General features: G+C 35.0%; 1 protein-coding gene and 1 pseudogene across 4 annotated transcripts in view; one reads left to right on the top strand and one right to left on the bottom strand.

The window, feature by feature from the left end:
- The window catches only part of Naaladl2 (N-acetylated alpha-linked acidic dipeptidase like 2), a 1,184,425-nt gene that overhangs the window by 259,285 nt on the left and 898,077 nt on the right, over window positions 1-27,063 (bottom strand). The gene's annotated exons all lie outside the window — the stretch shown is intronic.
- On the top strand, window positions 12,691-13,067 carry LOC106145298 (prothymosin alpha pseudogene; annotated as a pseudogene).

The raw sequence follows: 27,063 nt of genomic DNA, 5'->3' as shown, positions 1-27,063 counted from the left end.
CATTTCCTTAGAGCATGTCAAGTATTTTTTAAACATTATCCCAAGTCTAAAAGGCAGATATTACTATTATTATCTCCATTTTGAACATAATCAGAAATACCTTTGTAAGTTTTTAGTTTTCTTGGCTATATTTAAACTCCTGATCACATTGAACTACCACAACAAAATACTATGAACTGGGTAAACTAAACAACAAAAATTTACTTTTTGAATTTGGGAAGCTGGAAGTCCAGGTGGTTAGACTTTCTTTTTGGCTTGTAGATAGCAGTCATCTCAGGTACCTTCACATGGTGGGAGGGGAGAGAAAAAGAAGGAGAGGTCTTCCTCTTCTTGTAAACTCATAATCTTATCAGAGGAGGGCCTCACTCTCATGACCTTATTTCATTCTAATTCCTCCCTAAGGACTCTGTCTCCTGAAAAAGTCACCTTGGAGGTTTGGACTTCAGCATTAATTTTGAAAGAATCCCATTCAGTCAATAGCAATTCACGAATCAGCAGTCAGCATCTTGAACAGCTGAAATATCCACCGCCATTCTCCGACAGATCTCAACAACAGAACAGGTGTGTGGCACTCAGCCCATCCCCCATACATCGGGAACTCGCATAAAATCTCTCCTAGGCTTGCCAGAGGAGGGAGAATCAGAGTGAGCCTGCATAAAGACTAGGGGGGAACTAGAGGCACCTGACCTGCAACCCCCCCTACCCATCTGCAGCCAAAACAAAACCTGTCTAGCTAGAGCTGGGGGAGGGGCAAGCAGGAAAAATCCAAAGGACAGAGTGCCTGGGATCCCAATCGCCAACTGTGGGACCCCGGAGATCCAGGCCCACTGATTCGTGCGGCCTGCCCTGCGGCTACAGAAGGCGTGGCGCCCCAGGGAAGCCATTAATTAGCAAGCAGGGAGAGGCTCGGCTGAGATCAGGTGGAATCCCGCCAGCCAAGCCCACACTGACCCCCGGGCTGAGTACTGACCCCCGGGCTGAGTACGGGAGTTTAGACAGGGAAGGAAGCGGTACAGTCCCATCCCCCACAGCGGACACTCCGCCAAGGCAATCAGCAGTCAGCATCTTGAACAGCTGAAATATCCACCGCCATTCTCCGACAGATCTCAACAACAAAACAGGTGTGTGGCACTCAGCCCATCCCCCATACATCGGGAACTCGCATAAAATCTCTCCTAGGCTTGCCGGGGGAGGGAGAATCAGAGTGAGCCTGCATAAAGACTAGGGGGGAACTAGAAGCACCTGACCTGCAACCCCCCCTACCCATCTGCAGCCAAAACGAAACCTGTCTAGCTAGAGCTGGGGGAGGGGCAAGCAGGAAAAATCCAAAGGACAGAGTGCCTGGGATTCCAATTGCCAATTGTGGGACCCCGGAGATCCAGGCCGACTGATTCGTGCGGCCTGCCCTGCAGCTACAGAAGGCTAGCAGGAGAAACCAGGAGGCTAGAGGCAAGGCCCTCGAGACTGGGCAGCTGGAAATTGCAGGCCCGCAGGCGACAGTTCACCCACTGCCCGCATAGCTGGGCGGTAGGAGAACACCCGGCCGCAGGTGACCTATCACCCGCCTGCGGCCTGTGATACTGGGCGGCTGGAGACCGCCTGCCTGCCGCGACTGGGAGCTGAAATCAAACAGAGACAGTCCAGTCACACCACCTCATCAGGACACCCCGGCAAGGAACTTGGGCCGGTCATAGCAAAGTAGTGTCGTCACTGGAGCTCGGACGTCGGATCTTCCTTCACAGTGGAATCCACGTCAGCAGGCATAGTTTAACAACACTAAGGAGAGGCATCAGAGTAATACAGAACCGAAACAAATCTATAGAAGAGAACAGAAACACGACAATCAAATAGAGCTGGAAAGCAACGGGGACAACATGAGAAAACAAGGGAAAAAAGGAGTACAAACAATGCAAGACAACTTAATTCTACAAGAGGACATAGAAACATCAGAAGCAGGGATAGGGAAAGAACTCAAGGCATACCTAACTCAAATGGAAAGGAATATTAGAGAAGACATGAGACAGCAAGTCCAAGCAATAAAAATATATTTTGAAAATGAATTAAACAAACAAATTCAAATGGCAAAGAACGAGCTCTACCAGGAGATAGAGATCTTAAAAAAGAATCAAACTATAATCCTAGAATTGCAGGAAACTATAAACCAAATTAAAAACTCAAACGAGAATATTACAAATAGACTTGATCAAGTAGAAGTCAGAACATCAGATAATGAAGACAAGGTTTATCAACTTGAAAAGAGTATAGTCAACACAGAAAAGATGCTTAAATCCCATGAGCAATCTATTCAAGAGATATGGGATGTCATTAAAAAACCAAATTTGAGAGTCATCGGGATAGAAGAAGGCACAGAGATTCAAACCAAAGGAATGGACAGCATATTAAATGAAATAATTGTAGAAAACTTCCCAGAGATGAAAGATGGAATGGATTGCCAAATCCTGGAAGCCTACAGGACCCCAAACATTCAAAACTATAATAGACCAACTCCAAGACACATAATTATGAAGATAGCCAAGGAGAGAATATTAAAAGCTACCAGAGAAAAGAGACAGATTACATTCAGGGGTAAACCAATTAGGTTAACGACTGATTTCTCAGCACAGACTTTGAAAGCGAGAAGATCCTGGAACAATGTATTTCAAACGCTGAAAAATAATGGATTTCAACCAAGAATACTGTATCCAGCAAAATTGAGCTTCAGATTTGACAACGAAATTAAAATCTTTCACGATAAACAAAAGCTAAAAGAATTTGCAGCAAGAAAACCAGCACTGCAAAGCATTCTGAGCAATATACTACAAGAAGAGGAATTGAAAAATAGTGCCCAAAACTAACAACAAGAGGTATCTCAGTAAAGGAGGAAGAAAATAACCAAAAAAGTAAAACTAGCCAAACTAAAATAAATAAATAAAGAAGCATGACTGGAAGTACAAATCATATCTCAATTGTAACTTTAAATGTTAATGGCCTAAACTCACCAATCAAGAGACATAGGCTAGCAACCTGGATCAAAAAAACAAATCCAACAATATGCTGCCTTCAGGAGACTCATATGATAGGAAAAGACATACACAGGCTGAAGGTAAAAGGTTGGGAAAAATCATACCACTCACATGGCCCTCGGAAGCAAGCAGGAGTGGCCATACTCATATCAAATAAAATCAACTTCAAACCTAAGTTAATTAAGAAGGATAAAGAAGGACACTATATACTGTTAAAAGGGACCATCCACCAACAAGACATAACAATTATCAATTTGTATGCACCAAACAATGGAGCTGCAATCTACATAAAACAAACGCTCCTCAAGTTCAAGAGTCAAATAGACCATAACACAATAATTACGGGTGACTTCAACACACCGCTCTCGCCATTAGACAGATCCTCTAGACAAAAACTGAATAAAGAAACTATAGAACTCAACAGCACAATCAATAACCTAGACCTAACTGACATATATAGAATATACCAACCATCATCAAGTGGATACATGTTCTTCTCAGCAGCACATGGATCCTACTCAAAAATAGACCATATATTATGCCATAAGGCAAATCTTAGTAAATATAAAAGTGTGGAGATAATACCATGCACCATATCTGACCATAATGGAATGAAATTGGAAATCAATGATAAAAAAAGGAAGGAAAAATCCTACACCACATGGAAAATGAACAATATGTTATTGAATGATCAATGGGTTACAGAAGACATAAAGGAAGAGATAAAAAAATTCTTAGAGTCAAATGATAATACAGACACAACATATCGGAATTTATGGGACACAATGAAAGCAGTTTTAAGAGGGAAATTCATATCCTGGAGTTCTTTCATCAAAAAAAGAAAAAACCAACAAATAAATGAACTCACACTACACCTCAAAAACCTAGAAAAGGAAGAACAAAACAACAGCAATTGTAGTAGAAGACAAGAAATAATTAAAATTAGAGCAGAAATAAACGAAATTGAAACAAAAAAAACCATTGAAAAAATTGATAAAACTAAAAGTTGGTTCTTTGAAAAAATAAATAAGATATACAAGCCCTTAGCTATGCTAACAAAAAGAAGAAGAGAGAGAACTCAAATTACTAATATACGGGATGAAAAAGGCAATATCACAACAGACACTACAGAAATACAGAAGATAATTAGAAACTATTTTGAAACCCTATATTCTAATAAAATAGAAGATAGCGAAGATATCGATAAATTTCTTAAGGCATATGATTTGCCCAGATTGAGACAGGAAGACACACACAATTTAAACAGACCAATAACAAAGGAAGAAATAGAAGAAGCCATCAAAAGACTACCAACCAAGAAAAGCCCTGGACCTGATGGGTATACAGCGGAGTTCTACAAAACCTTCAAAGAAGAACTAATACCAATACTTTTCAAACTATTTCAAGAAATAGAAAAAGAAGGAGCTCTTCCAAATTCATTCTATGAGGCCAACATCACCCTGATCCCAAAACCAGACAAAGACACTTCAAAGAAAGAAAACTACAGACCAATATCTCTAATGAACTTGGATGCAAAAATTCTCAATAAAATTCTGGCAAATCGAATACAAAAACATATCAGAAAACTTGTGCACCATGATCAAGTAGGATTCATCCCTGGGATGCAAGGCTGGTTCAATATACGGAAATCAATACATGCTATTCACCACATCAATAGGCTTAAAGACCAGAACCATATGATCATCTCGATAGATGCAGAAAAAGCATTTGACAAAATACAACATCCCTTTATGTTCAAAACATTAGAAAAACTAGGGATATCAGGAACTTACCTCAACATTGTAAAAGCTATATATGCTAAACCTCAGGCTAGCATCATCCTAAATGGAGAAAAACTGAAGGCATTCCCTCTAAAATCTGGAACAAGACAGGGATGTCCTCTATCACCACTTCTATTCAATTTAGTTCTCGAAGTACTAGCCAGAGCAATTAGACAGACAAAAGAAATTAAAGGCATAAAAATAGGAAAAGAAGAAATTAAATTATCGCTATTTGCAGATGACATGATAATTTACCTAACAGACCCAAAAGGATCTACAAAGAAGCTGCTAGAGTTAATAAATGAATTCAGCAAAGTGGCAGGATATAAAATCAACACGCACAAATCAAAGGCATTCCTGTATATCAGCAACAAAACCTCTGAAATGGAAATAAGGAAAACCACTCCATTCACAATATCCTCAAAGAAAATAAGATACTTGGGAATCAACCTAACAAAAGAGGTGAAAGATTTATACAATGAAAACTACAGAACCCTAAAGAGAGAGATAGAAGAAGATCTCAGAAGATGGAAAAATGTACCCTGTTCATGGATAGGCAGAACTAACATCATCAAAATGGCGATATTACCCAAAGTTCTCTACAGGTTTAATGCGATGCCAGTCAGAATCCGAAAGACATTTCTTGTAGAAATAGATAAAGCAATCATGAAATTCATATGGAAAAACAAAAGACCCAGAATAGCAAAAGCAATTCTAAGCAGGAAGTGTGAATCTGGAGGTATAGCGATACCAGAGCTCAAACTGTACTACAAAGCAATAGTAACAAAAACAGCATGGTACTGGTACCAAAACAGGCAGGTGGACCAATGGTACAGAATAGAGGACACAGAGACTAATCCACAAAGTTACAACTATCTTATATTTGATAAAGGGGCTAAAAACATGCAATGGAGGAAGGATAGCATCTTCAACAAATGGTGTTGGGAAAATTGGAAATCCATATGCAACAAAATGAAATTGAATCCCTTTCTCTCGCCAGCCACAAAAGTTAACTCAAAATGGATCAAGGAGCTAGATATAAAAACAGAGACACTGCGTCTGATAGAAGGAAAAGTTGGCTATGATCTACATATTGTGGGGTCGGGCTCCAAATTCCTTAATAGAACGCCCGTAGCCCAAGAGTTAATAACAAGAATAAACAAATGGGACCTACTTAAACTAAAAAGTTTTTTCTCAGCAAGAGAAACAGTAAAAGAGGTAAATAGAGAGCCTACATCCTGGGAACAAATTTTTACCCCTCACACCTCAGATAGAGCCCTAATATCCAGAATGTACAAAGAACTCAAAAAATTAAACAATAAGATAACAAATAATCCAATCAACAAATGGGCCAAGGACCTGAACAGACACTTCTCAGAGGAGGACATACAATCAATCCACAAGCACATGAGAAAATGCTCAACATCTCTAGCAATCAGAGAAATGCAAATCAAAACCACCCTAAGATACCATTTCACTCCTGTAAGATTGGCAGCCATTATGAAGTCAAACAACAATAAGTGTTGGCGAGGATGTGGGGAAAAGGGCACACTTGTTCACTGCTGGTGGGACTGCAAAATGGTGAGGCCAATTTGGAAAGCAGTATGGAGATTCCTGGGAAAGCTGGGAATGGATCCACCATTTGACCCAGCTATTGCCCTTCTTGGACTATTCCCTGAGGACCTTAAAAGAGCACACTATACGGATAAGGCCACATCAATGATTATAGCAGCACAATTCACAATAGCTAGACTGTGGAACCAACCTAGATGCCTTTCAATAGACGAGTGGATAAAAAAATTGTGGCAGCTATACACAATGGAGTATTATGCAGCACTAAGAAACGACAAAATCATAGAATTTGCAGGGAAATGGATGGCATTAGAGCAGATTATGCTAAGTGAAGCTAGCCAAGCCCTAAAAAACAAATGTCAAATGTCTTCTTTGATATAAAGAGAGCCACTAAGAATAGAACAGGAAGGAAGAGCATGAGGAAAAGACTAACAGTAAACTAAGACGAATGGGGGGAGAGAAAGGAAGAGAGAAGGGAAAACATATGGAAATGGTAGGAGACCTTCAGTGATACACAAAATTATAAGAGGTTATGAGGGGCAAGGGGGTGGGGGGAAAAAAAGGGGAGAGAATTGAACAACAGCAGAGGAGGTAGAGAGGGAAGATGGGAGGGGAGGGGAGGGGAGGGGAGGGGGGATAGTAGGGGATAGGAAAGGTAGCAGAATACAACAGTCACTAATATGCCATTATGTAAAAATGTGAGTATGTAACAGAAGTGAGTCTGTATTATGTATTTGGGGAGTTCAAAACCCAATTGAGTCGAATGTATGAAAGATGATATGTCTTGAGCTCTGTAATGTTTTGAACAATCAATTAAAAAAAATAGCAATTCACCCCAAGATTCCCAAAATTTCATGTCATTATCATATGCAAAATATATCCATTTCACCCCTTAGTCCCCAAGTTCTTAATTCATTTCAGCATCAACTCTAAAATTGAATCCAAAATGTCATCTAAATATTATCCAAATCATGTATGAGTGATATTTGAGGTACAACTCATCCCATCCTAAAATGAAATTTCTCTCTAGTTTGAACCTATGTGCCTTCAAATACAACTGTGAAGTACCCTGAAAGATCAGACATATCCTGATATGTCAGGGTGGTCCAGAGAAGTAAAATCAATAGCGTGTACATGTACACAAGGGTTTATTCATTAGAAGGAACTGATTTATACTATTATGGAGGCTATAAAGTTCTAAGATCTGCAGACAGCATCCTGGAGACCCAGAGGGGCCTCTGTTTCACTGTGGTCCAAAGCCAAAGGCCTCAAGACCAAGAGAGCTGATGAGATGGCAGGCTAGAGAGCAAAGAAGAGTCTATATTAAATCCAGAAAATATCCATGTCCCAGGTCAAAGCAGTCAAACAAGAGTCATAACCCACTTGAATCAAAGTGTGAAATATGATATATCAAGAACTATGTAATGTTTTGAACAACCAACAATAAAAAAAATAAAAGAGTCATTTCCTTCACCTTCTGGCACGGTAAGACCTTATAGTCTATTCAGGCCTTCTATAGATGGGATGAGAGCCACACACCTATTAGAGGGCGATCTGTGTTACTGAGATTACAGATTCATCTAAAACACCAGAAAGACGTTCAAACAAATATCTGGTGTGGCCTTGTCAAGCTGAAACTAAAATTACCCATCATGACCACAATAGCTGGCTATTTAGTACACTAACTAGAAATTTAGGGTCTACATTCCCATTCCCATTTGTTTACTTTTGATTCATCACAATGTGCTTATATTTTACTTGAATTTGTTCTTATGAAGGTCATCACTGATTTGCTGTCTCTCTCGTCCAAATGTCTTTAATCAACCCTTTCTCAATTTCTATGTGACTTCTAATCTTAGTGTCTAACTTATCTTCTTGGAATACTTATCTTTTAGTTCTCATAGTATACTTGACTTTGAAACTCTTAATATCTATGACTATCATTTTTCTTAAATTCACTATAGTTCACAGTTTCAGCAAACAGTTGTAAATACACTTGATTTCTAATATTTTATATTTAGCATTCTCCTTTCTCTAAAACTCATTTTACAATTTTGAACTCTTTAGAAGTCATTTCTACCCAAATGTTCAAACTTGCCATGTCTCTGAAAGATTATTAATTTTTATTCTCAAACTTGCTATTGCCCATTACCTCATCTGCATGTCTCAGAGAAAAAGCATTTTCAGATTCTAAATTGCTAAGGCTCAAAACTTGTGTGAGGTGATTACCTATTGTCATCTGTGTTGGAGCTCCTCCTTCTAGGAAACTATTCTTTCCAGTTCCACAGTCAAACAGGATGCACCCAATCTCCTGGTCCAAGTGTGAACATATGACCTAAAGTGAGCCACTGAGAATCACACTCTGCTTACTTTATCTGAAGCATATAGAAAAGATGCTCCATACTCTAGGATAATGTAATTCTGGAGGGTCCAGGAGCCTGCTTCACAACCACATATACACAGCCTGTCTGCAAAGGAAGTCAGTAAGAAAGAAGCAGTCCTGAGAAAGAGTAAGAGACAGATTGTCTTGCTTCAAATATATGAACCAATAAATTTTCATTTTTGTTTAAGCAAGTTAGAGTTGGCTTCCTGTCACTTGTAATCTACAGAATCCTGACTGAGGCCTTGCTTCTTATATTTGACTGTTCTCTGATCCAATTCCTGTTGATTCCACCCTTGTGAAATCATCTTCTGTGTATTATCACAGCTACCACCTAACTCAGAACTTCATCACCTGTCACCCAGAGTAAAGCAATAGCCACCCACTTGTACAACTTCATTTTCTAATCAATCTTATTTACGGTTGCCAGAACTCTCTTTCTAGATTACAGTTTTGATTTTGTCAAATTTGTTTGCTTGTCATTCAAGGCCACTCACACTGTGTCTGTATTTATCTATAAAGATTTATCTCCCAAGCCACTATTTCTTGTGGCAGAACAAAGTGCTTAAGAGCACAAACCCTGGAACCAGATTCTCGAGTTTAAATTAAGGATCTGCCACTTCTTAGCCATGTGAATTGAGCAAATTTCTTAAACATCTGTATGTATAAGGTTCTTCATTGGTACCATGAAGATAATAGCACTCACCTCATGATGTCATTATGGGGATTAAAGTAATCAATATTCATAAAGCATAATAAATATGCCTGGGCTATATAAATGTTAAAAAAAATAAAATGCTTCATAGAAGGGAATGTTTTTTCTTGTTTTTTGTAGTCTTTGTGCCTAAAAATTCCAATGCATGGGAAATACCCATTTACTTACTGAATGAATGAGTGAATGAATGAATGAATGAATAAGTAAAAGCAGCCTTGGCTTCTCCTTTCTCTCCAAGCAAACAAACCTCCTGCTCCCCAAGAATGCCCACACCCATGTCTCTACTTTTGTGCCTTTAAGCATTCCATACATCTTTCTTCTAGAGAATACTTCTTTCCACTTTAAATATGAAATAATCTTCATACTTCAATACCTTACTCAAATGCCGCCTTTAAAGAGATCATCTTAGACTCTTCAAGCCAAAACAATCTAACCCCCTGTAAAAACAAAAGCAAATGAAAAAAAAACCCTGAGTTATCTAAATTTCTCCAATGTACCTGTATTTTCATCCTTGCATAAGATTGATTTATGTATGTGCATTATCTTCTCTCTACAGGTTAAATTATTACGGGTGATGGAAAAGGAATCTCTTTGCAGTGTGCCATGGCACCTAACACTGGGTCTTGCATGAGGTAGACATTTAGTATTCATTTTTTAGTTACTATATATAACTGTCATGTATACATAATGAAAAATTTATTACTAGTATGAATAAAGGATATGTCACTAACGATTCTCTAATTGGAGGATGAAGAATAAATGTCACAATAATAGAGAACCAAATTCTCCATAAGAGAACCAAATAGGCCAAAGGTTTTAGGTTAAACTAAACCTGATCAGATTTCATTCAGACTTCACTCAGGAGTTAAAAACTTGGCTTTGTCATTTATAGTGAAGAAAAGATATAGCAGGCTTACTACAAAATATAAGAAAATCAAATTACTTTGAGGTACTAGTATCATAATCAGAACATAGTTGATATCTAAGAGGCAATACTTGGGCAGTAACTGATGAAAAAGACATATTTAATTATACATGGGCCCTTACATGGACCACAAAAAAGCATCTTGAAATGTCCACATAAGGTTCATATTAAGTTTTGAGTCATGTGCCTGTCACATCAATCCCACAATTCTAAGGCTATAAACTTAACTCTAGTTAGGTGCAAAAAATATAAGGATGTAAATAAGAATTAAAAAATAAGATAAAAATAGGAATAAGAACACAACTCAGAAATAAATTTAAATTCATAGATTTAGCAGAGCATTTGTTACAAGTCCTAATTACTTGGGAATCTGAAGCTGTAGGATCACATAGTCCAGGAGCTCATGACTTGCCTGGGTAACATAGTGAGACACTGTTTGAAAAAAATAAAATTAAAAAATGACAAAAAATGTCAAGGTCATTGTACTGTCATGTGTAACTAATTAAAACAAATTAAAAAAAGAATTTAAAAAATGAATTAATAGATTTGGCATATTAAAATTAATGGAGCTGGGCAAGGATTGTAGCTGAGTGGTAGAGCACTTGCCTTGCAGGTGTGAGGCACTGGGTTTGATCCTCAGCACCACATAAAAATAAATAAATAAAATAAAGGTATTGTGTTCATGTACAATTAAAAAAAAATAAAATAAATAATGAAGCTGACAATCAAAACTGATTCTCTCCTAGTAAGTGCAAGGTGCTTCTCATTTGCCAGACATGCAAGGTGACAGCATCCCACTCAGGTTCTCTTCGAAGAAAGTCCTACATGTATATAACAGAGGCTGAGACCAGGCAGATTTAGGTGGTTTCTAAGAAGGAAATGCTGCAAAATAAACCAGGAACATAACAATAAAGGTTTCCTCACTTCTTTATAAGTGTCACTTTAGAGATGGTGCTTCGCTTTATTTCATATGAAAAGGACGGCACAGGGGAAGTCACTGAAAACTCATATTTATTTATTTGTATTTCTATATTTTAGAAACCTGTTAACATTTAAAAAGGAAAGGGACATTTTTTTTTCTAAATTGCATCTCAATCATAACCTTTCTTCCTGGGTTTTATTACAGTATAAATTTAGCATTTTTCACTTAAAAATATTATTCCTAAGATTGTTAATGTTTTCACATATGATTGAGTAAAGTTTCATAATTATCATCATAAAAATTCAAGGAGATTTTGAAATTGACTTTAATTTATTTTCATACAATGAAAAAAGATTGATAGAAAAGCTCATTAACAGTGTGTCCAGGTAAATGTATTAGCAGTTAATTCAGAACTATGTGAGGAAATTTTCTTCGGTATTTTTCTTAAGAAAACAGCTCCCAAATAAATCTAAGGAGATTAAGAAAAACATTTATATTAAATTAGCCTGAGATATATTCAAGACTCTACATTATTAAACATTAAATATTAGAAAATTATATTTTTTAAAGTATTTCAAGTGGCAACCTACTATATATAGCAAAACCACATGTAAGTTTTATACAACAGATAAGTTAAAATATAAAATATAAAATATAAACAGATAAGTTAAAATAAATACAGTGTTGTTTCACACCTAATAAAATAGGTATGTGTATAAATTGAGATACACAGACATTATTTAGTGAGAAGAAAAAACTTTAGGTTCTTAATAAGATTGAAAGATAATTCAGAAAAGTGAAGAATGTAAAATAGTGCATTTCCTTGCATTGCTATTTGGAATTTCTAGATCAACTTTTTAGAAGGAGGATGAAGCTCTGATGTTTACAGTCTCAGTTTCAGAACTAAAATTTTTGCCATTAAAAACAGGCTAAGCTGGTCATAATAAAATGAACTTAAAATGATGTCTAATTGTCTACCTCAAAAATTTCATTTTTTAGAATTTTTAGATGTGATTCATTTACTATGAGCTCTCTAATATTCATTTCAATTAATAGTAATCAATAGAAATCCAGTTTTGTGAATTCACCATAGTATCCACAGAATTTTCAAATAAATGAAAGTGAATTTATTATTCAAAGCTCTCAAGTTTCTCAGATCACAGCTCTACTCTTTTTTAAATTTTTATTTGTTCCCTGCTGGCTGCTCTGAAAAGCCATCCTTGCATTGTTTCTGGGTCCAGCTCCCCACTTGCTGCAACCACCTCCGCTGGGCACCTCCATTGCCGCTGCACCTCCACCACAGCTGCGGACTCTGGGAGGTTTATCTCCAGAGTCCCTCTAGTTTCCTTTTTAACCACCAGCATGCCCCACCATGGACACTAGCTCTGAAGTCACCACCAAGGACTTAAAGGAGATGAAGGAAGTTGTGGAGGGGGCAGAGAATGGAAGAGATGCCCCTGCTAATGGGAATGTTAATGAGGAAAATGGAAACAGGAGGCTGACAATGAGGTAGATGAAGAAGAGGAAGAGGGTGGTGAGGAAGAGGAGGAGAAGGAGGAAGGTGACGGTGAGGAAGAGGATGGACATGAAGATGAGGAGGCTGAGGCAGCTTCGGGCAAACGGGCAGCTGAAGATGATGAGGATGATGATGTTGATACTAAGAAGTAGAAGACCCGTGAGGATGATTAGACAGCAAAAAAGGAAAAGTTAAAATAAAAGGCCACCGGGGCCTATTCACTCTCCACTTCCCCTCTCAGAATCTAAACGTGGTCACCTTGGAGTAGAGAGGCCGGCCTGCCCCCGCCCACCACGGGCAGTGCCACCTGCAGATGACATGCACTCTTCACCACCCAACCAAAACCACAAGGTGAATTTGCAACAGGGGAGGAAAAAAGAACCAAACCTTCCAAGGCCCTGCTTTTTTTCTTAAAAGTACTTTAAAAAAAGAAAATTTGTTTGTATTTTTTATTTACATTCTATATTTGTATATATTGTTAGAGGTCAGCCATTTTTAATGATCTCCTATGACCAAACCAGCCGTTGGAGCGTTCTCTGTTCTACTTCTGACTTTACTTGTGGTGTGACCATGTTCATTATAATCTCAAATAAAAAAAAATTGTAAAAAAATTTAAAAAGCAAAAACAACACACAAAAAAACAATCTTATTCCAAGCATTCCTATAACTTTTTTGTTTATGTACTTTAACTGTACTCTAAATAGTTTGTATGAGATGGTTAAAAAGGCCAATGATATAAAGATTTCTTTTTTTCCCCTTTTTTGTCTATGAAGTTGCTGTTTATTTTTTTGGCCTGTTTGATGTATGTGTGAAACAATAAACTGGAATTTGATTTTGCTGAGTTGTTCTAATAAATAAATAAATTTTTATTTGTAGATGGACACAATATCGTTATTTTATTTACTTATGTGGTGCTGAGATTCAAACCCAGTCATACATGCATGAAAAGCCAATGCTCTACCACTGAGCTACAACCCCAGCCCACACAGCTTTACTCTTAAAAAATTTTTTTCCGTTCCTGAGAATCTGGATGAACTAAACTTCGATATAATGAAATTAAACTTAAAAATAAAATCTTACTTAGGTATTTGGTAGTCAATCCCTTGGTTTTGTTGAATCTTAAGAATTTATAAGAAACTTTTCACATTATATATCAAGGAATCCATTTTTTCCCTCAAATCACAACTTTTATAAAATTTAAATATGAAAAAAAGTTGCTAGTTTTCTTCCTTTTAAAATAATATCTATTTCAACTACAAACTAACTTTTATGATTGATAAAGTATTTATGTAAAAATGGTGATTTTAATTTCTTGATCTCTAAAATGTGAATGTTCAGATGACTTAAAAATGTGTTATTATACATAAGATAGTATATTTAGAGTCACCAATCATTGGTTCATAAAACTTGAAGTAAGAGTTTTTGAAAATTATTTGGATTAAGACTAAATAAAGAAAGCACAGATGGTCCTACCAGGTCATTTATAAGCAATGCAATGTAAAATAAAACATGTGATCAGAAAATATTCTTAGAAACTATTATCTCACAGGCTTTCTCATGTTAAAATCTTGTTAAGAAACTGAATGCCAGAAAATTTACCCATTAAGTTATATAACAAATTAATAACAATAATTTCAAATTGATCCCAAATCATTGAATACTCATTCAATTTTTTCTCTTCTGAAAAGGAGCAATCCAAACATTAGAGACCTTATCTCAGGTCCTGACTTGGCCTGAAGGAAATAAGGTCAATAATATATACCAACATTTCTCCCACACCTGTTCTTTATCATGCTCTTCACCCCATGTTGGTCATCATAATTCCAACAGATTTGAAGTAAGAAGGAGTATCTGGATTTTTGTATTCTTATTATTTCTGGTCTCTGGCATCTAGAAAATCGATTGGGACATGATAAATAAAGAATTCCAAAAGTATTAGATATTTTTAGTTATAAGAAAGAGTAGGTACAGAACTACTATAAGTGATGCCAACTAGGATAGAAAACCAGTTTAGGGCAATCTATCTTAGATTATTCAAGCATCATTCTCAAATAAATACTAGGGAAGGAATAATAGTCAATCAGTTATTTGGAAATTAAAAGACTTTCTCTCATCTTTCTAAATATTTCATGACCAACAATATTAATTTACTACTTTCTTTGTGAGAGGTACCCTACCAGTGCTTTCTAAGCATTTACAGTATTGTATTTGATAACAAAACAAAACTCTGTTTCTCCAATTTGTACAGGGACAAACTCAGGCTGCCTGATCCTGATCCAGTACCAAGGCTTGTAACACTTACCTATATGGCACACACATTGCAAAAACTTACGTCTACTTTTTATAGGATGGCTATTTCCACACAATTAATCTAGAGAAAAAAAAATAGAGTGCTGATTTCAAGAATTTAGATTAATCATTTTGATATACAATTCATTATCAGCCATTTGTTCTCATTACAATTAGAAACTCATCCTTACTTTTTAAATTTACCTATTATTTACTTGTATTATATCAATAACCATGGCACTAATTTTTAAAGGCAAAAGTTGGTGTTGAACATAATAATTGATGATTTTTGAAAAAAAACACAGAGGGACAAATTAGTTTAAATCATTTAAAGAAATTGAGACATAAACAAAACATATAATGGAAAAGTGTGTGAAATCTAGAACCAGTTATTCATTTGTTCACTAGGTGATAAATTGGGTGATTGGATATCCATAAAGCTATTTTTCTGAAAAAATATGGCAGGTTAAACACATTTGTGAATCTCTTCTCCCTCCTGAGACACAAATTAAAGTAAAAATAATAAAACCTATCCAAGACTTTCAAATACACAATGAAAAAGAGAGATGTCAATTGAAGAGCTAGAAAGTTAGGAATTGAGTGGTGAATGATTTAGTTAGGAAAAGGAAATAACAATGAAAGTTGTGCAGAGGGCACAAGCAGATTCAATTTGCCAAATAGAAATTCACATAAGCTCAGGACTTGAAGGTCCCCAGAGAACACATCAAGGGAATGAGGCATGACTTGGGAAATGGGAATTTGTTGCAAGACTATATATGGAAAAGTCAATATCCCTTCTATTTGTGGACCCTCTTTTATGTAGAAGCACCCATTTTTATGTAGAAAGCTGAAAGAATGAGACACAATGGAATGGCTTGGTCTTCATTACATGCCAGGCACTGTGCAGGGGGGATGAACTCTTTCTAAAATTTTAACAGATAATAGAAATGATCAGAACTATGGGGAAAAACTCCAACATGACAAAGAAATACCAACATAAACTAAGGTAGAAAATAAATTGTTATAAAGGCAATGTATGTACAAGAAGAAAGAACCAAAAAGGTAAGAGAAAAGACAGAGAAAGTACAGCTTTATCTGACTAAAAGATTAAAAAAAAAAAAAGAGGGAAAATGGAAGGATGAGAGAGTCAGCCTTAAATAATTTTTTAAAGAAAGGCAGAGAGATGAGAAATTTGAAGAAAACAATATGAGAGTCAGTCTTGGTCTCTCACAGCCAGTAACGAGGAATTTTATATAAAAAGAACAAAACAAATATAAAGTGGAAAAATATAAAAAAAAATTCTAAGGAAATTCACCATCTATGAAGGACACACAGAGTGTCTCACCCACTATGTGCAGAAGTATCCTCAGGAAGGGACCTTTAACTTCAGATCAGCAAGAATAACCATGCTACAATGCTTCCAAAGAAAAAGAAGTTTCTTTTTAACAGAAGCAGCCAGAATTACACTGTATTCTAATTAGCAATATGGGAATATTAAAAATAATGAAGGAATGTCTTCTTAATTTTGAAAGAATGCAATCTTCAATCTAGATAATAGACCAAATCAAACTTATAATACAGATCAGGTCAATAAATAAAACATATTTGCCCTGTGATGCTTTATGGTGAACTGATGTAATGTGGAAAATGAGTGTGTATGATTGTGAGCAGTAAATAGTTAATATATTCAGTCCACTGATGAATACTTAGAATTTCCCACAGTTAAAACAAATTTTGAGAGTATTAGATGATCCCTATTTTAATTAGACTTCTGACAACTTCAGTCTTGTTTTTAAGAGAGCTGAACCCAAACAATACAGGTATGAATTTGGTAGACAAAGTCAGTCTTTATTTTCTTTTCTAAAATGGAAATAGATTTATTGTTTTCTGATTAACTAATGTATATGCTTAATATATTAATTGAGATGATAGGGAAAGTGCAAATAAGAATTAAATCACCAGAAAGGCTACAACACCATAGATAATTCCTGTTATTCAATATTTAGTTATTAACATTTATATGAGTATATACATATAAATATTACTTGAATATAAACATATTAAAGTGTATACCTGCATTTATATATATATATATATATCTTAACATACTCATAAATATAACAACATCTGTAATGAACCATGTATTTTCACATTAAAATATATCATGAACTTATTTTCCATGTAAACAATAGCACATCACAACATATTTAATGGTAAGAAGAGCTTGAGTATGTTTCCACTAAAAGAAACATACATGTGTTCTGGATACCAGTTAGGTAGATGAAAAAATGATGTTTAATTGTGAAAATAAAAGGGATTGTTGTTTTCATTACTGTGCAGTAATTATTTATAAAGGCACCACTAGTAGTGAGATAATATTTTATACAGCCATGTAACATGTATGATTTATGTCTATATAGATGTTTAACTATAGATGAATACATGTAATTTACATCTGTGTAGGAATATGTGTACATATTCATGCATGTGCTGTTGCAATTTATATTTATGTTCACATTTATGTGAATGTTATTTTAATGCTTGGATTTATTATGGACAAATGGGTAAACATGATTTCCTCAGGCTACTCTTTCTCTGCCAAAGGCACTAGTATGTTGGCATACTATCAGACACCCACAATCATCATCCTTTATGTGGATTTTATTTTTCCCTTTGAATGGTATTTTCCATCATACGTGATTGATTAGTATTTCATACTCCATGTGTCTTAATGTCTTTTTTCTTTGTAAGATACTTTGAGGATAATGATAAAAAGTGGGAATGCAGACAAAAAGTATCCCATCTCTCAAAGCTACAATTTCAACTTCAAGGATTTCATTTTAGTACTTTTCAGGGCTGCTTGATTGACTACTCCATACACTAAAGAATGAATGGCAATTGAGACCAATCATGCTGAACTAAAGGATTCGTGGAAGGGAAAACTTTTGATGTAGAGTTCAACTGTAAGAGATAAACAATATTATTCCACATTAAGAGGCAGTATTTTTTTTATCTCAGTACTCAAAAAAGAATACTTTACCCTGGAAATCCTTTTGAGAAATTTATATTATATTGCCTGCATTAAACAAGTTATTTGATTCTGATACTCAATGTACTTTTGTAACTATTTTATAACTTTATTCAGAAGTCCACTATAACCTTTCATAATAACCATTCTACATACATTGCTCATGACAAAAGACATCATTTCTGAAGCTTTTGATCGAATATTGAGATATAAAATTATTCTTTCTTTTCTCTCTCCCTTTGTGCTAGATTTTTTTTTTTTTTTTTTTTTTTTTTTTGTGTGTGTGTGTGTGTATGTGTTTGGTACTGGGGATTGAACTCAGAGGAACTTGACCACTGAGCCACATATCAAGCTGTATTTTGTATTTTAATTAGAAAAGGGACTCACCAAGCTGCTTAGTGCCTTGCTTTTGCTGAGGCTGGCTTTGAATTTATGATCCTCCTGCCTTGGCCTTCCATGTCACTGGGATTACAGGCATGCCCACCATGCCAGGAAAACACAGGATTTTGTACAAGCTTATCATGCACATTATCACTGAACTACACCCTATTATCATTTACAAATAATTCTGATCATCTCTTTTTTGTAACAGGTGATTTCTAATCAATATTTGGCACATGTAACAAATAATATTTGGATCATTGCCATCAATGTCCATGTATGTCCACAGTGGGAGACTAGATTGTAGGTATTGAGAGTACAAGACTCTCTGTGGCCTCAGTTGACCACATGCACACCATTACAGGGTGCCACAGATCACCAGGCAAGACATTTTTGCCTACAAGTATCTTTATGGGGAGGGGTTTCAAACGGTGGAATGGAAAGTTAACTACCTTGGCTGCTTTGTGGTGTGAAACCAAGAGAGGCAGATAGGAAGATTTTTAGCAAGGTAGATGAATGACCAAAAACAGGGGGAACTTTTCTGGAATTTAATAGTGGACACTCAAAACAGATTGGGGACTCAAGAGTTTAGATATAATAAAATATGAAAGAAATGACCAGCACCACAGCAGCAGCAGCAGAGTTACAAGCAACAATGGTCACTCCATGAATGGGGTCATAGGAAAAAGCAATTAAAGGTACCCACATATTTAGGAGTACTGACACATGTCTGGGTATGAAGAGTTTAAGATCAAAGACACTGCCCTCCTAAACTGAAAGGCTCGCTTGCTGCACAATATCCTTGAATGGAGAGTGGGGGGTGGAATATCTCTCACTGTGGCATGCAGATGACAGAGGAAGGAACCATTTTGCTGTCACAATGGAGGGGCTGGAAGCTGAGGGAGCCAATTGCTATCAAACCAGAGGCTGGCCTGAAACACAAGCCTAGCAAACCCAGTGTGCCTAAGTGACCAGGAGAAAAGCAAATGTGGAGAGAGGTTGACACAAGGGACAACTGATTGTGGGAACTCACCTGGCTTTCCCCCTCCCCCTCCAATCCAGCTGCTTTCACTGGGTGAGATGTGCCTGGTGGGGAATTTGAAAGTGCATGAGATTGAATTTAGAGATTCAACCCAAGACCAGGAGACTAAACCTGCAGTCCACTGGTGACATAGTGGACTAGAAATTGGCTCCTACACCACCTGAGTAGAACCTAAAGGAGATCCCAGGGGTACATTCTCCAGTATGGACCAAAAATTGCTGGGCCCTGGGGGTGCTACACTGACTAAAAGTCTCTAAATCAATAGGCATTCAGTGGAGAGCCCAGAGCCTACTTAGGCCTAAACCCCACCACCTCTGGCAGTTCAGCCTCTATGATTAAACCTCTCACTCTAGCAACCCCACCCTGTGGGTGAAGCAAGCATCATAATCCAGACAAAACGCCTTTGAGAAGGGAAGCTGAGAATCTTTTGATCTCCAATTTAAACAATTCTTTACATTTCACTGAGTTTTTTTCCTCACCTCAACCATTTTGGAAACCAATTATTTTTCATGGATCAGTTTATTGAGGACTAGAATGTTTGATTAGCATATTTCAGTTTTGCTTCATTTTTTTAAAATTTTTACTTTATTCTTTCTATTTTTAATTTAAAAAATTTTTAAATTTATATATTTTTTTCTCTCACTTACCTGTTTCCCTTAACTTTCTTTCTCTCTTTGCTCCTGTTAAAAGCCAACCTTTTTCCTTCTTTCACATTTCCTTTAATTTTTTACTTTTATCTCTTCTCTTCCTCCCTCATAATCATTATATTTTGCACCACTTCTGTTATCTGTTTGTCCATCATTAAAAATTGTAAATCTTTCTGCAAACAACTGTTTTTATTGTAGGCAATAACTGAACATGTCATTTCTATTTGCTGCAACGAAATTGTAGACATCTCAGCAGGAGTAATTTGGTTTAATGCTATATATTGTTTGCACTAGTTGATGTTATTTTTTGTCTCTCCCTTAATGATGAGGTACTAGAAAGCTCAAGGACACTATAGGTCTATAGGGTGGAAACTGTATTGCCTTGGATTCATACTTTTAGATGGATAAACAAAAAAAAATATATGAAAAAACAAGGTAACAAACTGCCCCAAACAAACCAAGACACTCAAAGAATCCATTGATGCCACAGTGGAAGAAATGTCAGAGAAAGAGTTAAAAATGTAAATAGTTAAACTGATCTGCGATGTAAAGGATGATGAAAGGAGTAAAATCAAAAGGAAAATACAGGAAGTGAAAGATCACTTAAACAAAGAGATAGAGATTCTGAAAAGAAATCAAGCCAAAAATCCTTGAAATGAAGGAATCATTAAACCAAATAAAAAATTCAATGGAAAGCATGACCAACAGATTGAATCACTTGGAAAATAGTTTCAGGCAATGAAGACAAAATATATAATCCTAAAAATAAAGTTCACCAATGAGAAAAGATGTTAAGACACCATGAACAGAACTTCCAATGAATATGGATAACATAAAAAGACCAAACTTTAAATTTATCAGGATAGATGACTATGCAGAGATATAAACCTGAGGAATACACAATCTTTTCAATAAAATAATACCAGAAAATTTCCCAAACCTAAAAAGTATGATTAAATATAAAATATGGGAGGCTTATAAGACCACAAATATACAATATTACAACAGACCAACAATAAGGCACATTATTATGAAACTGCCTAACATACAGAATAAGGATAGAATCTTAAACACTGCCAGAGAAAATGTCAGATGACATTTGGAGTAAAACTGATCTGGATCTCACCTGATTTCTCAAATGATGATCTCACCTGATTTCTGATTTCACCAGAACTTCAAAGCTAGGAGATCTTGGAATAATATATAGCAAGGTCTAAAAGAAAATACATGCAACCAAAAATACTATATCCAGAAAAATTAAGCTTTAAAGTTGATGATGAAATTTTAAAAACTCTTATAATAAACAAAAATTAAAAGAATTTACAACTAGAATACTTGCCCTATAACATATACTTAACAAAATAATTTATGAAGAAGAAATGAAAATTAAAAGTAAAAATCAGCCAAGGGAGAAACTACACTAGAAGAATAGTTAATCAAAGGAGAAACTAATTCAAATAAAAAACAGAAAAAAATCAAAATGACTTGGAATAAAACTCATATCTCAAAATTAACTTTGAACATAAATGGCCTGAACTCTCAGAGAAAATACATAAACTTGCAGATTGGATTAAAAAATAAGACTCAACAATATGCTATCTCCAAGAGACTCACCTCATAGGCAAAAACATCCACAGAATGAAAGTGAAAGGATGGGAAATAATAGATCACTCACATGAACTGCATAAAGCAGGGGTTTCTATACTCATATCAGATAAAGTAGACTTCAAACCAAAGTTAATCAGAAGGGACAAAGAAGAACATTTCATACTTCTTTAAGGAATTATATATCAACAAGACACAACAATCATAAATATTTATGCACCAAACAATGGAGCAAACCCTCTATAATTTCAAGAATCAAATAGACCACAACATGATAATACTGTGTGATTTTGACAAAACCTATCTTACCACTAGATAGAGCCTCCAAACAAGAACTAAACAAAGAAACTATAGAACTAAATAACATAATTAATATCTTAGAGTAAACAGACATAAAGTATTTAATCCAATCAATGATTGAATACACTTTCTTCTCAGCAGCACAGGGATTCTTCTATAAAATAAAGCACGTCTTAGGCCACAAAACAACTCTTAGAAAATATGAAAAAATAGATGATACTTTGCATTCTATTAGATCGTAATGTAATAAAATTAGAAATCAATGGTAAAATTTAAAAAAGAAAAAACAGAAGCTACTCTACCACCTGGAGACTAAATACTACACTATTGAATGACCAATGGATAGAAGAAATCAGAGATGAAATAAAAAATACTTAGGGATAGATGAGGATAGCAATACAACATATGAAAATCTCTGGGACACTATGAAGGCAGTGCCATGAGAAAAGTTCATTGCATTGAGCTCATTCATTAAGAGAATAGAAAATTGCCAAATAAATAATTTAACATTATATCTCAAAGCCCAAGAAGAAGAGGTAGAAATCAACACCAAAAGCAGTAGAAGATGGGAAATAATTAAAATCAGAACTGAAATCAATGAAATTTAATCAAAAGAAATAATTGAAAAAAAATCAGCAAAACAAAAAGTTGGTTATCTGCAAAAAATAAATAAAATTAATAAACCCTTGGCTATGCCAATGAAGAGAGAAAGAGAAAACTCAAATTGTCAAAATGCATGATGTAAAAAAAATATTATGATGTATATTACTGAAATACATACAATAATCAGAAAATATTTAGAAAACTTATAATCTAATAAAATAAAAAATCTTGAATATCAAAAAATTCTTGAGACATATGACCTACCCAATGAATCAGGAGGACATAGACAAATTAAACAGATCAATGTCAAGCAATGAAATTGAAGAAGCCATCAAACGCCTACCAACAAAGAAAAGCTCAGGACCAGACAGTGTTATGTTTTGGATGTGAGGTGTCCCCCAAAATCTCATGTGTGAAACAAAGCAAGAAGGTTCACAGGAGAAATGATTTGGTTGTGACAGTCTTAACCCAAGAAATGAATTAATCCCCTGATAAGTTCATACCTGACTAAATTTTTTTTGAAGTGGTAGGATTTGTCTAGAGGAGGTGGGACATTGGGGGAGTGGCTTTGGGGTATATATTTGTATCTGGTAAGCAGAGACTTCTCTCTCTGCTTTTTAATCATCATGTGAGGTGCTTTTCTCTGCAACACCCTTCTTCCATGATGTTCAGGCTCACTTTGAACTACAAGGAATGGAGGCTACTGTGTATGGATTAAAATCTCTGAAAACATAAATCCCCCAAATAAACTTTTCCTCCTTTACAATCGGTCTAGTCAGGTCTATTAGTCACAATGGCAAAAAGAGCTGACTAAAACATAAAGATTCTCATCCAAGTTCTACAAGACCTTTAGAGAAGAATTAACTCCAATAATCCTCCATGAAATAGAAAAGGAGAGAACTCTTCCAAATTCTTTCTATAAAGCTAGTATCAACGTGATTCCAAAACCAGACAAAGACACATCAAGAAAAGAAAACTTCAGACTAATATCCCTGATGAACAAAGAGACAAAAAGTTCTTTATAATATTCTGGCAAATCACATACAAAAACATATTTAAAAGATAGTGCACCACAATTAAGTAGGATTCATTCCAGGAATGCATGGTTGGTTTGACATATGGAGAGATCAATAAACGTAATTCATCACATCAATAAACTTAAAGACAAGGATCGCATGGTCATCTCAATAGATGGAGAAAATGCATTTCCCAAAATACAGCAGAAATTCATGTTCAAAACAGTAAAAAAACTAGGGATAGTAGGAACATACCTCAATATATGTAAAAGCCATATGTACTAAATCCAAGGCCAATGTCATTAAAAATGTAGCAAAATTGTAAGCATTACCTATAATAACTGGATCAAGACAAGGATGCCCTCTTTGACCATTTCTATTCAATATAGTCCTTGAAATTCTAGTCACAGCAATTAGAAGAAAGAAATTAAAGGCATCTGAATAGGAAAAGAAGAACTTAAACTATCCCTAGTTGCCAATGATAATTATATATTTAGAAGATCCAGAAAACTTCCATAGCTCATAAGTAAAATCAGCAAAACAGCAGGATATAAAATTAACACCCATAAATCAATTGCATTTCTATACATAAGTAAAGAATTAACTGAAAGAGAAAGTAGAAAAAACTACCCCAATCACAATAGAAAGAAAATAAAATATTTGTGAATCAGCATAAGAAGTAAAAGACTTCTACAATAAAAAATACAGAATATTAAAGAAAGAAATTGAAGAAGACCTTAGACGATGGAAAGACCTCTCATGTTCTTGGACAGGCTAAATAATATTATTAAAATGGCCTTTTTACAGATTTAATGCAATTCTTATTAAAATTTGAATGACATTGTCATAGAAATAGAAAAAGCAGTCATGACATCAATTTGGAAAAATAATAGGCCCATAGCCAATGCAATCATTATTGAAAACAGTGATACAGAAGGCATCATATTACCAGACCTTAAACTATACTACAGAGCCATGGTAACAAAAATGGCATGATATTGGCACCAAACAGACAGATAGACCAATAGAATAGAATAGAACACACAGAGACAACCCACATAAACATATTTATCTCATACTCGAAAAGCCTCCAAAAACATGCATTGGAGAAAACATAGCCTCTTCAAAAAATGGTGGTGGAAACTATGGAAATCCATATGTAGCAAAATAAAATTAAATCCCTATTTCTCACCCTGCACAAAACTCAACTCAGTGGATCAAGGAACTAGGTATTACACCAAATATCCCATGCCTATTAGAAGAAAAAGTAGGCCCAACTCTCCAACATATCAGTTTAGGAACCAAATTCCTCAACAAGACTCCTAATGTGCAAAAAATAAAATCAGAAATCAACAAATGGGATGGTGTGAAACTAAAGATATTTTTCACAGCAAAGTAAACAATCAAGAATGTGAAGAGGGAGACTTCAGAATGAGAGAAAATCTTTGCCGCCTGCAACTCAAATAGAGAATTAATCTCCAGGATATATAAAGACCCATAGCCAACACAATCCTTAAAGACAAAACTTAAAAAACTTTAGACAAAAAGAAAAAAAGAAAAACAATAACTCAAATCAATAAAGTGGTGAAGGAACTAAATAGGTACTTGACAGAAGAAGAAATGTAATCAGTCAACAAATATATGGAAAAATGTTCAACATCTCTAGCAGTTAGAGAAATGGAAATTAAACTACACTGAGATTTCATCTTGCATGAGTAAGAATGGCAATTATCAAAAATACATGTAACAATAGATGTTGGTGAGGATATGAAGTAAAGGTACATTCATATATTGCTGGCAGAACTGCAAATTGGTGCAACCACTCTGGAAAACAATATGGATATCCCTCAGAAAACTTGGTATGGAACCATCATTTGACCCAGTTATACTTCTCCTTGAACCACCATTTGACCCAGTTGTACTTCTCCTTGTTATATATCCAAAGGACTTAAAATCAGCATACTACAGTGATGTTGCCACACCGATGTTGATAGCAGTTCAATTCACAATAGGTAAACTATGGAATAGCCTAGGTGCCCTTCAACAGATGAATGGACACATAAAATGTGGTGTATATATACTATGGAATACTACTCAGCCATAAAGAAGAAAAAATTATGGCATTTGCTGGTAAATGAATAGAACTGGAGACTATCATGCCAAGTGAAACATTCCAATCCCCAAGAAACAAAGTCAGATGTTTTCTCTGATATGTGGATGCTAACTCACAATAAATGTGGGGTAGGGAAGAATAGAAGTACTTTGGATTACATAAAAGGAAATGAAGGGAAGGGAGGGGGAATGGAAATAGGAAAGATAGTAGAAGGATTTAGACATTACTTTCCTATATTCATATATGAATACACAACTGATCTTATTCCATATCATGTACAACCAGAAGAATGTAAAGTTGTAATCCATATTTGTATAATATGTCAAAATATATACTATTGTCATGTATAACTAAAAAAAATTTTTAAATTTTTATGTAGCAATAAGTTTATAGTTCCTTGTCTGCAGCTAATCAGTATCATGGCAATGTGGAAAACAATACTGATAGCAAAACAAATGTCACATAAATAAAATCATAATACAGAAGTACATATTGGGACACATTTTTAAATGTCAGGGTATAAGAAACATAACTAACTCTAAAGTTAGACTCTTAGAATGGGAAAAATTTAAAAAGTCAACAATATAAAAATTTAAGATGTATCCCTCAAGCAGAGTAAAATAACATATATAAAAAGAAAATTTTAATGATTTTAATGATATAAGTGCAGAAGGAAACACACAAACAGAAAAATAATAGAGCAGCTAATAAATAAATACAAATGAAACATAATAAAAATTTAAAAAGCTAATTAATTACTAATAAAAAAACAAAAACCAAGAAGATACTTCTGACCATCAATTAATAAAATCAGATGCTATTCAATTTGATCAAACATTTCATGAAATGTATACATGCACATTTTATTGGCAAAGTGGTAAATTGTGTTTTTAATTCAGGAGAAAAACATCTATCAAAATTTTTTAATAACTGCATATCTTTAAAGATCCCACTTGTGGGAAATTTATTAGGCAGGTAGATGTAGGTATAATATACACAGAAATTTAATGAGAATGTTTATGAAAATGAAATTTGGAAAATTAAAATATACACTATTAGGATTGGATTAAATAGAGAAGAAAATGGTCACACATTCAAAATGATTATATAAGAGTATATTTGTAAGAAAAAGTATTTGTAAATATTAAAAACATTTAAAATATTTTTAACACAAAAATTTCCTATTTTGTAAAAAACCATATGTA

This window comes from Ictidomys tridecemlineatus, chromosome 3, assembly GCF_052094955.1.
Source record: "Ictidomys tridecemlineatus isolate mIctTri1 chromosome 3, mIctTri1.hap1, whole genome shotgun sequence".
NCBI classification, from domain to species: domain Eukaryota; kingdom Metazoa; phylum Chordata; class Mammalia; order Rodentia; family Sciuridae; genus Ictidomys; species Ictidomys tridecemlineatus.
Note: the sequence above shows the minus strand (reverse complement) of the source record. Positions and strands in the feature narration are given on the sequence as shown.